The sequence below is a fragment of the Thamnophis sirtalis genome, unplaced genomic scaffold (genome assembly GCF_051295495.1).
Source record: "Thamnophis sirtalis isolate CommonGarterSnake01/CBP01778 unplaced genomic scaffold, rThaSir2_p1.2 scaffold_1, whole genome shotgun sequence".
NCBI classification, from domain to species: Eukaryota; Metazoa; Chordata; class Lepidosauria; order Squamata; family Natricidae; genus Thamnophis; species Thamnophis sirtalis.
In genome coordinates this window covers 100435042-100452616 of record NW_028261381.1, presented here as the reverse complement: position 1 = coordinate 100452616, position 17575 = coordinate 100435042, and the positions used below count along the sequence as shown (strand labels likewise).

General features: G+C 41.1%; 1 protein-coding gene across 4 annotated transcripts in view; it reads left to right on the top strand.

Annotated features, from left to right (window-relative positions):
* The window catches only part of LRRC4C (leucine rich repeat containing 4C), a 758407-nt gene that overhangs the window by 655643 nt on the left and 85189 nt on the right, over nt 1-17575 (top strand). For 3 of the 4 annotated variants that reach the window (XM_087719843.1, XM_087719837.1, XM_014067066.2), the window contains one exon: nt 15337-15509. The exons of the other annotated variant lie outside the window; for it this stretch is intronic. The gene's annotated coding sequence lies outside the window, so the exon portion shown is untranslated. The remainder of the gene's footprint in view (nt 1-15336; nt 15510-17575) is intronic. 4 annotated transcript variants of the gene reach the window in all.

The window sequence follows — 17575 nt, the reverse complement described above, 5'->3', positions numbered from 1 at the left end:
GCATCAATATTAACACTTTGAACCTGGCTTGATAGCAGACTATAAGCCTAGGCTCATTTTATAATGTTAAATCGATCTTTGTTGTCTTGAACTGTTTTGTACATTCATTAATTGGTGCCAAAGGACTGCAGTGTTTAGAAAAACTATACATGAATTGAGAGCTTTTGTTTGACTGTTTTCTTAAAAGTGGCTTGGTTTGCCACTGGCTCTAATATATCTACCTTCTGAGTCTGTTAGTCTCTACTCCTAATTACACCAAATTCCATCTCTGAAGTTTCATTTAAGAGGACATGTTAAATAAGATTTTTTAAAAGCTAATCATTCCAAATATCAATGTCTCTGCTATTATGTTTGTTATGGACATAGCAATTCATGTGCTCCATGGGGGAAAAAACAATAGTATGGGAAATATGTATAGTAAAGTGAAAGAATACTAATTCAGAGTCTACTAAAGGAATCAAAGAAGCAGTAAAAGGTTGTATTTTCACAGGTAACCCACACAACTTCCTTACTGGGTTGTAGAGGAATTTTCAAGAAGTTAGCCCAGCATAAAATGAGAGGAGAGATAAACAAATCCACTGTGGCCTTAAGTCATGAAACATTTAGCAGGAATTTGTCATATGTTCAAATGTTTATCTTCTTTTCCTTAAGGAAGGGAGCTATGCATGTCATAACCAAATACCAAATCAAGGAAGTTGCATTATACCATCTTAATAAATGCTTTCCATTGATTCAGTGTCATCATATCAGAGTTTGATATATGCTTTCTATCTTTGCACAATAAAGCTTATTAAGATTTTTTTTTAATATAAAAATTAAACAAAGAATTCTTGGAGTTCCCACCTCTCTGATATAATCCAGTCCCAAACTACCTGTACAAAGACAAATCCCATTACATGTGGTTTCATTTTTAAAAATGTGATGTTAGCTTCTCCATGAAGAATTGGCCAAAGAGTGGGGAAAGAGTGCCCCTACAGTTGCTTCTCTTCATTTCCTCTGTGTAGAACTCTGTGGTATGGGAAGAAGGGTGTATTTTATGCCGCATGAATGTTTGCTGTTCTCATTCTGATAATCAATGAGATGTAAAATTGCAGCGATTCCATGCTGCCTAAAGCCTCTGCTGATAAACCTCATTTGGTTTGTCAGAAGGCATAAACCACTCATTAGACCACATCATTAGCTAAGCTTGCCTTTAATGTGAAGGAAATGTGAATGAGGCCTTTTTTCCCCCAAGACAAAGTTTTACTGTTATAACTTTAAAGAAAGTGCATCGAGAAGCTGCTTTCTGCATTCAAATACAGTGGAAGATGGTGCATATGAACCCAATTTTTTTGTTCTTTGTCTTTCCCTCAGTCTTTAACTAGCAAGTAATGTCTATAGTAAGGTGACCAGATTTTCAGATTGGAAAAGAGGGACGCCCTTCACCGGGGGGGGGGGGTGTTAAAAAAAATTTTTTGGCAAAAGGTCACCCCAGGACACCAGCATAAATACGAATCTGTTGCCAAACAAAATTTTGATCACGTGACCATGAGGATGCTGCAACGGTCGCTAAGTGTGAAAAATGGTCGCAACGGTCGCTAAGTGTGAAAAATGGTCGCAATGGTCGCTAAGTGTGAAAAATGGTCGCAACGGTCGCTAAGTGTGAAAAATAGTCATCAGTCACTTTTTTCAATGCCATTGTAACTTTGGTCACTAAATGTTTTCCCCCTCCTCGAGACTCCTCACTTCTTCCTTCATTCCTCTTGCTTATCTACCTTCACCTTATCTGTCTTCTGTTCTTTCCCTCTCTTCCTTCCTTCTTCCCTCCTTCCATCCTTTTCTTTCCTCACTCACTCCCTTCCTCCTTTTTTCTCTTCCTTCCTCCTTCCATTCTTTCAGCTTCATGGGAGAGGCAGCTGCCGGCCGTTTCACCTCGCGCAGAGAACTTCCACTCGGTCCCAGGGCTTCTGCCGGGTGGGGGGGTGGGGGGGCTTGATTAAAAATTTTATACGGAGCAACAAAAATTTTCATACATCACAAAAATAGTATTGTAATATTTTTTTATTTCAACATAACTACAATATAATACATTTATTTACATTTATATTTATTAAATATATTGACAAAAATTATGTACAGTACAAATATAATACATTTATTTACATTTATATTTATTAAATATATTGACAAAAATTATGTACAGAATAATTTTACTCTTTGGCATATTTCTCACTTGAGTGAATTTTTTTTAGTAGATTGCTGTCATTGTTTAAAAGGTCATGAAATTTTTCACACGAATTCGTTAAATTATATTTTACACATAAAATGGCTTTCAAAGTCTCAACACTTAATTGTGATTTTTCTGATGTCCACACTTGATTTACCGTAGAAAAAACACGTTCAATCGCAGCATTAGTTCCTGGTAAGGACAGCGCGTATTCCACAATTTTTAATACATTATTATATGAAATATGGTTTCTTTGAAAATGATTAAACATTTCTATCCATTTATTCTCTGTTGTCATTTTTGCTGATGCCCAAGATTCAACTTTTTCCTTATTCATATATAGTTTTAAATGTGATACCTCAGTAAAAAGATTAGTTTCAGAAATATCACTATTTGGGAAATTTTGATGAATATGCTCGAATGATTTTTGCACATCATGCCAATCAAGTTCTTTTTTTAATTCAACCCAATTAAAATGTTCGATATTGTTAAAATGTACCGTCCACTCTTCTAAATAATCTACGCAGTTTTTATAGAAGTTTTTAAAATGATTCATGGTATCTGCACGATTTATTGCACCTTCTTCTTCTAGCTGCCTTATAGTATTACGGATAGTAATGGGAATAAAAATTGTATCTAACCGCTGTTGACACTGAAATTTTAAATTATTAAGTTCATTTGCTACTTCAATTGCCGAAATTTTGTCACCTTCAATAATTTTTATACTATTTTGAAAAAGAGCTGCTTGATTGTGTACAAACTCTAGCCAAATTTTTGAATATTCTTTTTCAAAAAGCTCTTTTAAAATTCTAGGACATCTATCCTGTGATAGAAAGTAGGACTTCAAAGGATCGAATAGTTTCAAAATTCTTTCGACAGCTGGCAAAAGAGCTAACCAGCGTGTTTTACTATATCCAAGCATTTTGTGATATTCGACTTCTGCATCTTGACAAAATTCTTTAAGACTTTCAACGCGCACAGTGTATATATGAAAATAACAATAAATTTTAACAATAATATTTTCTACATCTATGGGCAACAAGTCAGCAGCTGTTTGAATAGCATTATGTATTATGTGCGCTGCACAACCAACACCAATAATATTTTGACTAAGGTTTTGGTTTAATTTATAAAAAATATTATTGGTACCCCTTCTCACTTTTCCTCCAAAATTTGCATTTGTATTGTCTCCACAATATGCGATTATTTTGTGTTTTAAATTGTTTTGTTCCAAAATATTAATAATGGAACTGAAAATTATTTCCGAAGTTTCGCCAGGCAAAGAAACAAAATCTAACATTCTAATTTTTATTCCAGTTTCCGAATCAAAAAATCGAATAAGGGTTGGAAATAATTTGATATCCTTATGATTTGATGCATCAGAGTATATGGATACAAAATTAATTTTCTCTAGATTTTTGCTTAATTCTGTAAATGCATATGGGGAAAGCACATTACGCACAATTGCCTCGGATTTAGTTCTAGCACAGGTAAATTTTTTGTTGAATAACTTTTTGACCACTTGTGTTGTACAGTCCATAGATCGGAAGGAATGATTGTGATTAATAGTATGAAAAGACATAAGTCCTTCTGCCAATGCTAATTTCTTGTCTTCGTCTGCATATGTTGGTTTATGAAAATAGTCTTGCATTCTGGAGGAAGATGCAACAGCATCTACATATCTCTTATGTTTCTGCGTCTCCAAATGCTTTGTAATATCATGCCTCCCACCGTGCGCAATAGAAAATTCGCCATTGCATTTCTCACATCTTACTATGTGGTCGCTTTTTGTTTTTTTAAGAAAAGGAAATTCATTTCTTAGATCATCGTTGAATTTGCATCCTCTTTTCTTACTCATGTTAATAATCTAAAAAAAATTAAAATTATATGATTTTATACTATATAAAATTCAATGAGGGTGAAACACACCAAATCTGGCAAAGCTGCCTTGCACCAACCTGCCCTGCCCATAGAATAGCAGCCACTTTGAGACACATAAACCTGGTCTGGACATATTGCATCACAAAGATTTGCAAAGATCACATTTGCAAAAAGGAACATTTCTTGTAGTAAATACATTTTATAAACAATTTAAAAATAAAAATCCCCCCAAAATAAAAATCCCCCCAAAATAATAAAAAGGTATTCTATAAATAAAAGAAATCCTTAAAAACCATTGTTAAGTATTACACCAGCAATAATTTATACTGTCACCATTTCAAACTATTCCACACAGAATAAATTGAAGTAAAATCATTTTAAACCATGAGGTTCCACAACGGTCGCTAAGTGTGAAAATGGTCGCTAAGTGTGAAAAATGGTCATCAGTCACTTTTTTCAATGCCATTGTATCTTCCTGATTATTAAAGTGCAAATTCACTCAGTGTCAATCATGACTCCTGAGTCCATTTCAAAGTATTGTGCATAGAAATTTTAAAAATGGCTTGTTTCAATTTATTTTGGATAGAATCTTTTTTTAAATAGTCTAAGACAATTTAAAAAAAGAATCAACACAGAATACCACTATTTTAAAAAATCATATGCACAATAAATAACATATTATTTTAAAATACATTAAAAAAAGAAAAGAAAAAACCCGGCTCACTTACCAGCAGGCAGGCAGAGTCAGCAGATCTTCGTAGCGATGGATGGAAGCACACAGGGAGCCTAGTATATACGCAACTGCAGTAACAATGACAATGATGAAGGATTGGATTGAGTTAAAGAATAAAAGAATTCTGATCTTAGAAGGTCATGACCTGCAGGCAGGCTGGCATAATTTCTTATGGAATGACAAACATAAAATGCACAAATACTTTCAAAATCATTTAATTGGAACTTTAGTGCAACAATGGCTTAAAATAAAAAAAACACTATGTGAAAACCCCAAATTGGCTATCACCAACAGAAAGAACGACACACCCAAATTTTACAGATTGGAACAAAATTCTAAGATACAGAGATCTAATTGATAGACAGGGAAATTTAAAAACAATTGAAGAATTGGCAGATCAGAATATGAAAGGTGATTGGCTAACCTACCTCCAAATTAAAACTAAATACAATAAAGACACTAAAATATATGGTATTGAAACAGAACCACACGAATTGGATAAAATTATTCAAAGTCTGGACAGAAAGATGATAGGGAAAATATACAAATTCCTCTTGAAGTATCAAATGGAAGAGGAAATTGGAAACTGTAAAAGAACCAATGATAAAATGGGCACAGAACTTTGGCTATAACATTTAACTAGACAAATGGGAAAAATTTTGGGGAATAAATTTAAGAATGACACTATCAATCCCATACAAGGAAAACCAGTACAAAATGCTTTATTATAGATGGCATCTGGCACCGTCAAGGTTGGCCAAAATTTCAACAAATACCTCGCTAAATTTCTGGAAATGTGATTCAATACATCATGGCACATATTATCATTTATGGTGGACTTGTGAAGAGGCAAAAAAATTCTGGAAAAGGATCAAAAATTGGTTGGAAGAAATAACAAAGGTTAAGTTAGATTGGAAACCTGAACTCTTTCTATTAGGAATTATACCGATGAAATACAAAAAAGAAATACAATATCTAATATTACGCATACTTACAGTAGCAAGGATCGCTTTCGCCCAGAAGTAGAAAAATAAACTAAACCTAAATGAAGAAGAAATAATAAGAAAAATTATGGACTGTGCCGAAATGGATATATTAACAAAAGAAATACAGGGAAAAGAAGAATCAGAATTTTATTGGATATGGGATAATTGGTATATAGTTGGATGGAACAAAGGAATCAGACAGTGGTCACATTGGTTTTGCCCCGTTTTATGACCTCTCACACTCTCACACACCCACACTCTCTCTCACACACACACCCACACTCTCTCTCCAATGTTCCCTCTATTTTTTTTTCAGTGTGAGCGGAAAAGTATAGTGTTTGAGCGGTACATTTTCATGACTGAGCACCTGAATTTTTTTAACAGATGTCACCTAAGACAACAACAAAATCAGTATTATTTGAAACTCAAAGTTATGTTTATTCAAGGTACCCGCTTAATTAAAAGTGTTATATAATATCAGTATCACTTAACAACGGTCCTGCTTAGCAACCAAAATGTTGGCTCAGAAAGTCTAGCTTTTGAAGCACGCAAATCTTAAAGCTATTGTTACAACACCCTCGCACCCCTAACCCTTTAGAAAAAAAAACCTCAGGGGTCTTCAAACCTGACAGCTTTAAGACTTATGGACTTCAACTCCCAGAATTCCTCCTCCAGTCATATTGGCTCAGAAACTCTGGCAGTGAAGCATGCAAGTCTTAAAGCTGTCAAGTTACAAGATCCTTGCACCCCTAACCCTTTAGGGAAAAAAAACACAGGGATCTTCAAACCTGACAGCTTTAAGACTTATGGACTTCAACTCCCAGAATTCTTCCTCCAGTCATATTGGCTCAGAAACTCTGGCAGTGAAGCATGCAAGTCTTAAAGCTGTCAAGTTACAAGATCCTTGCACCCCTAACCCTTTAGGGAAAAAAACCTCAGGGGTCTTCAAACCTGACACCTTTAAGACTTATGGACTTCAACTCCCAGAATTCTTCCTCCAGTCATATTGGCTCAGAAACTCTGGCAGTGAAGCATGCAAGTCTTAAAGCTGTCAAGTTACAAGATCCTTGCACCCCTAACCCTTTAGGGAAAAAAACCTCTGGGGTCTTCAAACCTGACAGCTTTAAGACTTATGGACTTCAACTCCCAGAATTCCTCCTCCAGTCATATTGGCTCAGAAACTCTGGCAGTGAAGCATGCAAGTCTTAAAGCTGTCAAGTTACAAGACTCTCGCACCCCTAACCCTTTCGGGAAAAAAACCTCTGGGGTCTTCAAACCTGACAGCTTTAAGACTTATGGACTTCAACTCCCAGAATTCCTCCTCCAGTCATGTGGTGGCGACATCATCTGCTCCATCTTCGGGTTTTTTCACAGGGGCAGGGCTGCCGCTGAAGATGCCGACGAGCCTCCCCCCCACCAGAATAACTCCTGCCGCCTCCTCCTCCTCTCTCCCCTCCGGAGGGAAAAAAACACCGGCGTTGCTGGTCGCCGCGTGCTCCCTTCCTTGCTGGGGCGGAGAGAGGAGGAGGGGGAGGGAAAAAACACCGCGTTGCTGGTCGCCGCGGGCTAGCCTTAACTCTTCCTTCTCTTCCACACTCCCTTTTCCTTAGGTTACGGGGTGGGAAAGGTCGTGAGAACGGCTCCGTGTCCACTCCAAACACGGCTTCCTTGTTTTTTTAAATCCTGGCTTGTTAGTGGGGGGGGGGGACGGACAACAACAACACTCCGGCCAGATTCACAAGACCCGGGAGTCCACTTGAGTGGAAACGTGTGAATTCGATCCCAGAGATGCGGGGGGGGGGGACTTCCTCTGAAAGGAAGCGGACCGGGAAAAGGACCACCAATCGACCCTCGCGCCCCCAACACCCCCCCCCCAGCGGAGAGATGGGAGGGCAGTTTGGAAGACGCACAATTGAAAAGCTTTGCACCATACGCTACTCCCCCCCCCCCGCAGCCGCCCTCTCCCCTCCCCGGGAAGAGACCCCGCGCCTTTAAAACTGGCGCGCTCGGCCAGAAATATAGCGAGCTTCGCAGGTGTGTGGGGGTGGGGTGGGGGGAGAGATGGAGAAGAAGTGGGGAGGCCCCCGTGATTGACAAGTCCCACAAAACTTTCTTTTCTCTGGCGATGAGAACCGCTGTGTTGGTTGCCATACGAACGGATTTCTCTCCCCCCCCCTTTAAGTTTTTTTTTAAAAAACCCACCAGCGCCTCCTTCTCCTCCTCCACATCTCCCCCCCACCCCCACCCCCTTCATCCGCAGGCAGCCAAATTGGGGCGAATGGGGAGGAGGGGGAGCCATGCAAGAAGGGACATTCAGAAGGAAGGCAGCGTGAGGGCGACGTGGGGGAGCAGCGAACTCCGGCGTGCTTGGCTGAAGAAGCCCCCCCTCCCCTCAATAGTCCCTCTGTTGCCTTTCCAGAGTTGGGAGAGAAAGCGGCCATGGCTTCATTGAGGCTTGGCTTATTCCGGGCAGGGGGGGGGGAAGAGAGAGAGGGGGGGCGAGCCGCGAGTAGCCTTTTCCCACGCGCTTTTGGGGCAACCTGGCAGATCGGAGAAAATTCTCTCTCTCTCTCTTTTTAAAAGGAGGTTGGGAAGGCAGGCCGAGGTTTTTGGGGTCGGCTTTTCCTGTCCCCCTTCCTTACACACGCAGAGCTCTCCCGCAGCCTTCTTAACGCCCCCTCCCTTATGCACCTAATTGTGACACACACACACACAAAATCCGCCTTAACTCTTTGCTGAACTGGAAAAAGAAGAAGGCGCTCCCGGAGCCAAACCGGGCGAGTTTGCAACCAACTTGGGCGCGAGCATTCCGTGACCCACCCCCCCTTCACCCCCCCCTGCACCCCTTTCCAGAGCGCTGCCCTCCCCCCCCCTCCCCTCAACCCCACGGGAGCAAAAGTTGCATTCTCGCCCTTGGAACGGATTTCTATCCGCGGATGGGCCGTTTTCGCACCTGTGGGAAACTCCAGAGAAAATTATAATGCCCCGGTTAAAGTTCTTGGTGCGAATAAAGGGCTCGTTTTCTTTCTTATTCCTCCCCGAACCCAGAAAAAAAGTCTGGGAGTTGGGAAAAGAGTCTGGAAAGCCGCGTTTGGCTTCCCGCTTTCCCTAAAGTTTAGGGGTGTCTCAGGCGGCGGGGGGAGTTTCCTTCCTTGCTGGGGCGGAGAGAGGAGGAGGGGGAGGGAAAAAAAGGTGTTTTTTCCCTCCCCCTCCTCCTCTCTCCGCCCCAGCAAGGAAGGGAGCACGCGGCGACCAGCAACGGCGGTGGTTTTCCCCCCCCCCCATCTCCTCTCTCCGCCCCGAGCAAGGAAGGGAGCACGTGGCGACCAGCAACGGCGGTGTTTTTTCCCCCCCATCTCCTCTCTCCGCCCCAGCAAGGGAGCACGTGGCGACCAGCAACGGCGGTGTTTTTTCCCCCCCATCTCCTCTCTCCGCCCCAGCAAGGGAGCACGTGGCGACCAGCAACGGCGGTGTTTTCCCCCCCCCCATCTCCTCTCTCCGCCCCAGCAAGGGAGCACGCGGCGACCAGCAACGGCGGTGTTTTCCCCCCCTCCTCCTCTCTCCTTAAATAAAATAAAATTATAATAAAATTACAATAAAATTATCAGAATAAAATAATACATTATTTATTTATTTACTCACCACCAGTGAGTAAGCACAGCAGCTGCAACCCCAACAAGAAAGACGAAATAAAATGGAAACTCGCGCATGCGCCCACAGCTAAGGAGTCCAGCCAATCAGTGAGCTGGTTGGGATGGAAAATTTTCAGCACGTGGCGTGCTGAAAATTTTCCATCCCAGCCAGCTCACTGATTGGCTGGAGTCCAGGCCAATCAAATTAGTGAGAGGGAGGCTGGGCTGGCTTAAATTTGTAGGTAGCATAGAACGAAACGATGAGCCAGCCCAGCGAGCTAGCTAGCAGCTGATGGGCGGGGGAGCGGGAGCCTCCCCCGCCCAGACTGGCTTATCGTTTCGTTATATGCTACCAGGCTACCTACAAATTTAAGCCAGCCCAGCCGGGGAGGGCGGGCGGGGTGGCGGCTGTTTTTCACCTCGCCCAGAGAACTTCCACGTGGCTTCTGCCGGGCGGCGAGAGAGCCGCGGAAGCAAGTGAAAGTTGTCTGCAAGGGCAGCAAGGCTGAAAAACGGACTCTGCGGCAGGAGAGCCGCAGGGGAGGGCGGCGGGACGCGACCACGCCTCGCAGACTTGCGGCGTGGTCACTGGGAAGCCAGGAAGGCAAGCGCACAGCACAGGCGCCGCCACAAAGCTCCGTCTGTGACCGAGACAATAAAACAATAAAATTATCAGAATAAAATAATATATTATTTATTTATTTACTCACCACCAGTGAGTAAGCGCAGCAGCTGCAACCCCAGCAAGAAAGAAAGACGAAATAAAAATGGAAATTCGCGCATGCGCCCTCAGCTAAGGAGTCCAGCCAATCAGTGAGCTGGTTGGCCAGCTCACTGATTGGCTGGAGTCCAGCCAATCAAATCAATGAGCGGCAGGCTGGGCTGGCTTAAATTTGTAGGTAGCATAGAACGAAACAATGAGCCAGCCCAGCAGCTGATGGGCGGGAGCTGCGCGCGCCAAAAAAAGCGTGCCTTTTAAAAAAGCGGGCGGGACGCGGGAATATGCGCCAAAAGGCGGGTGTGTCCCGCCAAAAGCGGGACGTCTGGTCACCTTAGTCTATAGGAAGAATGTGAACATATTCCTGGGATGCTGGTTACAGCTAATAGTATTAAAATATCTGGCTTGCATTTTTCTGAATTTTTTTTTTTAAAAAAAAACAAGCTCTGTAAAAGACATCTATTTCTCCTCCTTATTTTCAGATGCTTTAGAATTTCTTTCAGCAATCTATTGTTGCTGTTGTCAACTGTTCTTTTATTGCTCTTCAGCCTCTCATTTTCTGATTAGAGGAAAAAAAGATTCATAGGAGGGATTTCCTTAGAATTCAGTTGACATGTAAGCAGGAAGAAGGCTGCAAACTGTAGGACAGATGATTGCTCAGTGAAACACAAAACCTATTAGTACCGTTCAGCTGTCTTGTAACAAAGAGAAGTGTAAGAACCTTTTCTGTCGGAAGAGGGGCTGCCTTTTTTCCCCTCGTTCTTTCTGAAAAAGAGTTGGGGACAAAGGCAAAGGCAAATTGGAAAAGCAGGAAGAATATCTTGCACTTTGATTGCCTCTCCCTGGCCTTCTATTTTTTTAAAAAAAATACATTGTATTTGACACAATCACAATCTTGTCTTCCAAAGATTAGAATACATCTTATAACTCTCATTCCCTTGCCTATTGATATACCCCTGGGTTGGATTCACATATTTCATTACATTTTCTTCAGATATCCCCATTGATGTTTCTAGGAAGTGGTGCAATGGCTTAGTGATTAAGACACTGGGCTTGTCAGCTGGAAACCTGACAGTCCAGGTTCAAGACCTGAGCATCCGTTCATTGCCCTAGCTCATGCCAATCTAGCAATTGGAATGCAGGCAAATGCAAGTAGATATATAGGTACCACTTTAGTGGGAAGGTGAACTCTGCAATGTCATGCTGGCCACATGATCACAGAAACAACTTTGGATTGTACTGGATCAATGGCCCTTGAAACAGAGAATACCACTACCCTCTATAGTTGGAAATGACTAACAGGAGTCTCTATGGATTTTACTCTGGTAGCCATTGCCAACTATAGAGAGTAGTGCTATTCTCTGCTTTTTTTAAAAAAAATCCATCTATGCTTATAGAGCAGTGGTGGATTCCAGATCCCATTGCAACCGGTACTCTGCAATGGAGCTTGGCATCCACCATGTGCACATGTGCAGCACATGCGTACTTACTGCCTGCGATACTCCAGCTGCTCAGCAGGTGCCATATACTCCGTCTGCATATGCGAAAGCTCCGAATGGCTCAAATACAGGTAAGGAAAGCGGGCAGGCCCTCCAGAGCACCGTACCAGAACGGTACCTGGTGCTCCCAGCAGGCACCGGTACGCCCAGACCGGGGTGTACCGGTCGTATCCCACCACTAGAGGGTGATCCTAGATTATCCTCAAGGGATAATCGTGGATATAGCAAGAAATTGAAATGATCTGGGACTGTTCAAATCCCCTCAAGGGCTAAGATGTAATGAATTTATTAGCCTAACACAGGACAATATTCACCAAGTCTCTGAAAAGAACCTAACATTCCATGTAAAAAGCTGAAAAGTGATTAATCACACCCAGTGAACAACTATTTTCCATAAGTTATAAGCATTCATCAAATTATTCATGAATTCATGAATCATTATGAATGAGGAAAAATGTTTGGATATTAACAGATTATTTCGTGGAAATATATCAACTGGGACAAATAGCTGAATCCTCTGCATAAATACTTGGATAACTTCACTCAGACTATTGAAGCAGAATGATATATAAAGATGTTCAGGCATATGGAGAAATACTTTTGATCTTCAGTACCTGGGAATTGACTGTGGTTTTGATGGGCAATTTTTCATAATTTGTTTTACTTCTTACAGCCTCCGTCTTCTTGTCGGTTGCTTCTCTGTTACAGAGTATATTGAGGGTTATTTGGTAGCAGTTTATAACAGAAAAAGATCTAACCTTTGCTTTCTTGATCCTCCCTGAAGCACTTCTTTTTCGCTTTGCACAAAAAGCAAATTAATGTATAGTGCTACTGAAACACTGAAGTTTTTACTGCTGCTATTTATTTTAATAAGAACAATGTGTTTCATCTTTTGTTGTTGTTGTTGTTGTCCCTAACCTACTTGAATGGACTAGCTGCATTTTGATGATGAATTACCTGCAGTCTGTGACTCTAAACACATTTACCAGGAAATAAATCCCACATAGATTGTATAAACTGCTCCTTAGGACAAACCATAGATTCATTTTCTGAGGTGAAGAAAAATTGATCCAGTTTTTGAATCAGAGTTCCTTTTTTTGGGGGGGGGGGGACATTCTACATTTTTTTCTTGGAAGGGAGAAAATATTTTTAAATGTATAATTTTATTGGAACTAACCAAATGTTGTTGTAGCAGTTTGATCTAGTAGTTAAGGCACCAGGCTAAAAAAAAAACAAGGAGGCCATGAATTGAAAGTCCTGCCTTAGCCATGAAAGCCAGCTGGTAGTAATTTCTACAGAAATAAACCATAAGAATGAATAATGAAAATTATTGATACAAGTGGAGGAGAGAGAATACCCATATTCATATCATTTTATATAAAATACATAAATTATTAAATAATATTTTTTTTTACTTTTCATTCATAGATTAACTGAATTCATTTCTTGTTGGACAAAGAAGGATGTTTTTAAAAAAAGGAAACTAATTCTTTGACTTAAAAACTTTATATTTTCATAAGTGTATCAGTGATTTTTAATTAAAACCTATGCCAAAAAGGTTTAGGTTTAGGTTTAGGTTTATTGGGATTTATATGCCGCCCTTTTCCCTGAGGGGACTCAGGGCGGCTTACAACCACAGGGGAGGGGAAGTGCAAGGTCAAAACAAACACGTTGTGAACAAAAGAAAAATAATAAAACACAACTTTCATTCAGCAATCAAACACTCGGGCGGGTAATTGGAAGCCTATCCCCAGGCCTGCTGGGAGAGCCAGATCTTGAGGGCTGCGCGGAAGGTCTGGATCGTGGTGAGGGTGCGGATCTCCATGGGGAGCTCGTTCCATAGGGTCGGGGCAGCAACAGAGAAGGCTCTCCTCCGTGTGGTCGCCAGTCGACATTGACTGGCAGATGGGATACGGAGGAGGCCCAGTCTGTGCGATCTAATTGGTCGATTCAGGGAGGTAATCGGCAGAAGGCGGTCTCTCAAGTACCCAGATCCACTACCATGGAGTGCTTTAAAGATGGTCATCATTATCCTGAAGCGCACCCGGAGACCAACAGGCAGCCAGTGCAGCTCGCGGAGGACAGGTGTAACGTGGGCGAACCGAGGTGCGCCCACTATCACTCGCGCGGCTGCATTTTGGACTAGCTGTAGTCGCCGGATGCACTTCAGGGGCAACCCCATGTAGAGCCCATTGCAGTATTCCAGTCTAGAGATCACAAGGGCTCGAGTGACTGTTGTGAGGGCCCCCCGATCTAGGTAGGGCCGCAACTGGCGGACCAGGCGAACCTGGGCAAATGCCCCCCTGGTCACAGCTGACAGCTGGTGATCAAAAGTCAGCTGTGGATCCAGGAGGACTCCTAAGTTGCGGACCCTATCTGAGGGGTATAAAATTTGACCCCCCAGCCTAAGCGTTGGTGTATTAGCCAAATTATTGGGGGGGAAACACAACAGCCACTCGGTCTTATCCGGGTTGAGCACCAGTTTGTTAGCACTCATCCAGTCCTTAACGGCCTCCAGACCCCGGTTCATCACGTCCACCGCTTCATTGAGTTGGCACGGGGCGGACAGATACAATTGTGTATCGTCCGCATATTGATGGTATTTTATCCCGTGCCTCCGAATGATCTCGCCCAGCGGTTTCATGTATATGTTAGATAGTAGGGGGGATAGGACCGAACCCTGAGGTACTCCGCATGTTAGGGGCCTCAGGGACGATCTCTGCCCCCCCACTAACACCGACTGCGACCTGTCCGAGAGGTAGGAGGAGAACCACCGCAAAACAGTGCCTCCCACTCCCACCTCCCGCAGTCGTCGCAGAAGGATACCAAAAAGGGCATGTTCAGAATTTGGTTGACTGTGATAGTGGTGGAAGGGCTGACATGAACATGATAATGACTGATGAAAACTGAATTGTACTTTGAGTACATAGACACACTTAAATTGATTTGACTTTGTTAATAATTTTAAATTTGCTACTTATGAATTTAGTCCAAATTATTTCAACAATTTAGTGTAGGATTTCTTTTGAATTTGCCTGCTTTGCAGTTTAATGGAAACTGCCCTTCTGGAAACTATACACAAACTATTCAACTTTTTCTATTTTTTGAAATGTAACTTATGTATAAAAATGTGTACACACATGTATTTGCTAGGAAACTGCAATTCTATAACAACCCTATCCTGTATCTATTCTTAACAGCATCAAACCACCAGATTTTAGGCTTTTCTCAACCATAAAGAACAGCTGATATTGGGCAAAGATTTTTTCTAGTTATCTGAGAGAAGCTTTTTTGATGCTTTTAATGCACATGATTTCAGTGTGATTTCTAATGCAAGAATGGATAATAAGAATGACTGATAAGCTATGTATACATGTATACAACTACTTTTCAATGTGATTTTTGGATCCATGTAGTTGTGATTTTCATAGAGAAAAAGAGAGATACCTAGTAGAATCCTCCTATTAACTGTGTATCTTAAATTTACTGAAGTTTAATATAATGCTATTTTTGTTTAATACAAGTCAGTTTTGCTTTTATGACTTTCAATATTCTGTTAATCACTTCCTCCTTCCTTGATGAAATACAAACATAATTCAGCTTTTACAAATTCTTATACCAGCACTGAATATTATTTTGTGAATGATATTGAATTCAATATTCTCTTCCTGTTTTAAACAGGTTAAGACTATGAAGAAAGACTGGCACTTTGACACAAGTGGGTTGGCTTCAATCTTGCTATCCCCCAAAAAGAAGTCTTGTGTGTGTGGGACTCAAGCAAGTAGAATTACTTCTAGAGTACCTTCCTAACAGGCCAGGAATTAAGAAGGGTAGAAGATGGACTAAGTATTCTGGTAGGTTGTTTACTTACTCTAGTAATTTCTACAAAACCTCTTGTTTAATTGCTGTACATAATATAATGTCCCAAATTTATCAAAACTGTGTGGTTATGAAGTTGTATAGACATATATAAATCATTTACTCATATTCTAAAGAGAGAGAGAGAGAGAGAAAATGACCTGAAGGCATAAAACCTGACCTCTCTAATTTAGTGGGGCTTTGGCATTATGGTCAAAATGTTCTAAAACTCTCTCACCCTCTCCCTCCCTCCCTCTCCCTCTCCCTCCCTCCCCCCCCTCTCTCTCTCTCTCTCACACACACACACACACACACACACACACACACACACACACAGTTCAGTATAGTTTTGTAGCTAAATTGTTTATTTGGAGCCCTGTTTTGACATATTTTGAAATTCAACAAGCATTTGAAGTAAGTATTATATGTTGCTTCATAGGAAGCCAATCCTTGGTGATGTGACTGTTCAGCATATAAGGCTGACAGGAGTAACAAAACAAGGATCATCAAAGCTTAGAATTGACATCCTGTGGATTTGACACAAAGCTCTGAGATGGACTCTGAAATGATGTTGTTAAGAAATGAGAAATAGAAAACCTCTGCAATTGATGTGACTTTTTCCTCTTGAATCATCTACTCTGGTGGCAGTGATTTCAGCATCTGCATCTTTATGTATTTTGGTGTGATCTCTGGTTTTGAATTCTTCCTGGAAAGCAGACAAGAAAACCATGCCAACAGCAAACGTGTGTGTGCGTCTGTGTGTGTGTGCGCATGCACACGTGCATTTGTACTTGTGTATGCATGAACATTAGATGGCTTTTATCTGAAGCAGATGCTAGCATGGAATGCACATTAACTGGGAACAGAAATCTGTAGAGAATACTGGCAGATTTGGTTGATGATGTCTTAGAGATCTAGCATTTTAGGTTGTAACATTTTCATGTTCCTTTATCTCATCAGATTAGTGTTGTTGACAATATATCCACCTATATTTGTTTGTTTATATTTCATATTTCTTAACTGTCCATCTCAGAGGGTTATAAATATTACTCATAGTGTGCTAAAGTGGGGTATACGAAAAGGTCCTAAGGTTGATCTCCAGCATCTCCATGAGAAATTGAGGGGGGGGGGGGGAATTGCATGTTGAAAAATTACTGATAATGGTAATTTACTGATAATTCTGGGCTAGATGGACTAAAGGTCATCATCTAAACCTTATGTAGTGTTCAGTTTTCCTTGTTCTTTGGTCCTCCTTCATTAGAAAAATCTCATTATCTTGTACAAACTTTAGTAGTGGAAAAAGTGAGCATATTCTATTTGTTTGCATCATTAATGTATTTATGCAAGAACAAACATTTTTGAGGGTACACAAGAACAAAATCCAATTAAAAGATGGAAGAAGGAGATGACTGAGCAAGGAATAACTTTAAAGGAGGATATGGCTGAAGGATCTGACTTCCTTTATACTACTTGGAGGACCCTGAATAGATTAAGAGTTATTGTGCCTAAATGTAAAACCAATGTGCTCAAGTGGATGCTCTTAGCAGATAGCAACTTGCTATGTGAATGTGGAGTTCACAGGGCCCAGCCCATCTGCTGGTATATTTACTACTACCAGAAACATGTACTAGTAATTACTTATTTTTGGCCAATGACAAAGTCAAGAAAGATGCTTCATTCTGGCACTTTAAAGATTGATTTAGAGAAGGAGGAGGAAGAAAAAGAATGTGTGTATTTACATCAGTAATGTGTCTACTACTATACTACTAACCCTTTTGAGGAAAAACAGGCTTCCATATCTACTTTGTCATATATTTGGGAGGAAGCAATTTTTACTACTACTTATTTGGTTTATGTCAATTAATAACTTAATAATACAAAACAATTCAGCCCCAAGGATTATACTTCTAGAAAAAGACAGTCTCCTTTTCCTGAGCTTCCCTTTAATTTTTTGGAAAGCCAGCTAAATGTGTATTATCAGCAGTCTGGCTTATGAATAATTATACACTCCAAGCAATGCAAAAGGGTAAATTAACTCAGATTCCAAATCAGTACATTTATT